Source organism: Zonotrichia albicollis, chromosome 6 (assembly GCF_047830755.1).
Source record: "Zonotrichia albicollis isolate bZonAlb1 chromosome 6, bZonAlb1.hap1, whole genome shotgun sequence".
Taxonomy (NCBI): Eukaryota; Metazoa; Chordata; class Aves; order Passeriformes; family Passerellidae; genus Zonotrichia; species Zonotrichia albicollis.
In genome coordinates, this window is record NC_133824.1 from 42,156,618 (window position 1) to 42,158,764 (window position 2,147).

The following is a 2,147-nucleotide window of genomic DNA, read 5'->3' on the forward strand; positions in this document are numbered from 1 at the left end:
ATGAGTCAAGGTTGCTTCCTCCCTTTTCTCTTTGCAAATTTCAGCAGTTTTCCTTTGTGAAAAGTGATTCCTGCTCTGTATTTTTAATGTAAGGTTTTGCACTGCCCTGATGGCCAAAGGTGATGGAGCTGATGCCATGGGTGACCCCCAGCTTGCAACCAAGCCCTCCAAGAACTGGGGAGGCACATGGACAAGACTGCAGACTGCTCAGAGAGATCTGTTTTAAAGAAAGCTGCTGCAAGTTTCTCATAGTCTTGTGCTGCAAGGTATTGATTAGTAATTTGATTAAGACAAAGACATCCTAAGAACAGACTGCTGTCAGTTCGCACCTCAGTGGTCAAGTCAAATCTTCTTATATTTCCACTGGAGTACAGACTCAAAAGATAAAGAAAGTCAGGGACAGAAAAAAAAAAAAAACAACAACAAAAAAAAAAACCACCAAAAAAAACCAAACAAACAAAACAAAACAAAAAACAAAAAAAAAACCACCAAAAAACCCAACAACAAATCCTGAACAAACAAACATCAAGAAAACCCACCAAACCAAACCAAACCAAACCAAACCAAACCAAGCCAAACCAAACGCAAACCAACCAAACTCAACCCAACCAAACCCCAAAACCTCTGCTTTGATCCCATCTGATACAATTGTAAAGGTCAAAAAAAATGTACAAGACCAGCAGGAGAGGAAGGAGGGGAAGATAAAGAAGCAACCCTAACATGATTGCAGAGCAGCCAAAATTGGAGTATTTTTAAATAAAAGTCAGAGAGGCTTCCTTGTATCCGTGTTTTAGGCTGGCCCCTGGGCCAGGTCCCTGCCTGGCATAAATCCCAGCAGCTTTGCTGGGGCTGCCTGTATTTATAGCAGGTGGAGCTGGCACTGAGCTGTGCAGAGCCCCAGGTCTGTACATGTGCAGCTCCTGAGGAGAGAGTGGCAAGGAGGGCTCAGCAGCAAACCTCAGGTACTGTCCTGGTGGCTGAAGGTGTTCCCTTCTTCCCCCTAAACCACTGCAGGAAACTGGCCAGGCTAACCTGGAGAAAACCAGAAATCACTTCTTCCTTTGCCTACTTCTCCTACAGCTCTGGCACTGCTGGCTTGCAGGGACAACTTGCGAGCATTAGAAATTCCTCTTGCTCAGGACGACTGAAGGCTCTCCTCCTTCATGGTGTGACTCAGACATCAGCAACATTTGATCCCCATCACTTCAGGACTTGACTGGGCACAGTGTGATCCACCCTATTCCTCTTAAGCTGGAAAACACCCTATAAACTTGCTCAGTCCCTGTGCTTTGTTATTTAGCATTAAAAAAAAAAAAAAAGAAGAAGAAAAAACCCCAAAACAAATCCCACCCTGTGGGGGAAGCAGATCAGTGAAGATTAAAGGAAGCAAACGTGATTCTTTACCCTCAGGGCTCTCCAGACCCCGTCAGGACAACAGCAGCACAGACCTTTGAGACTACTTGGCTGGAAGGGTTGTGGTGAAACTGGAGCCAAGGCCACTCTGGGGGTACACCCTGTCCCAGCCTGGGGCAGGAGGGCACAATGCACAGGCTCCCCTCACATACATCCTAAAATTCCTGCTGCCATAACCCAAACTGAGCTGCTCCCACCTTCACACCCTGACTTTTTACGCTATTTTTCCTGTGTTGTTGGTAGATTTCTCCTTTCCAAGAAAAAACAGCTTTTGAGCTCATTACTGAGCAGACCTTATCTGAAAGGAGCTGCTGTCCCTCAGGAATGTAGGGGAAAATATGAAACCACAATGAAAGTTATATTTGGAAACTTCCCCATGTGATGAGCTTAAACTTTGTTATGGTAAATATGCTGCTTCTGTTCAGCAACAACCTTGGCAGAGCTACAGTTTTTTTCCCAGAAATGAAGTCCTGTATTGCTATGTGACAAAAGTAAATAATGACTCATTAAATGATCCTAAGAAGAAAAACTGAAGACTTGCTCCTCTCAAATGTATTTGCACTGGGAAACTTGATAATGTCACCAACCACAGCAGCAGACATTACTTGAAGGTTTTCTCCCTTGGCTGAGCCAGCCAGGAGCATGCTGAAACCGCTGCTCTCTGTGGCTGTGCAGTCACCTTCACAACAGGGCTTTGTTTTTCCATCCTCAAAGACTGATACAGAAAAAGTGGT

General features: G+C 44.9%; 1 long non-coding RNA gene across 1 annotated transcript; it reads left to right on the forward strand.

The window, feature by feature from the left end:
- The first annotated feature begins 874 nt into the window (after positions 1-874).
- On the forward strand, positions 875-1,332 carry LOC141729255 (uncharacterized). Its single transcript, XR_012580642.1, has 2 exons — positions 875-962; positions 1,081-1,332. It is a non-coding gene; the product is annotated as an uncharacterized LOC141729255 (long non-coding RNA).
- The last annotated feature ends 815 nt before the right edge of the window (positions 1,333-2,147 follow it).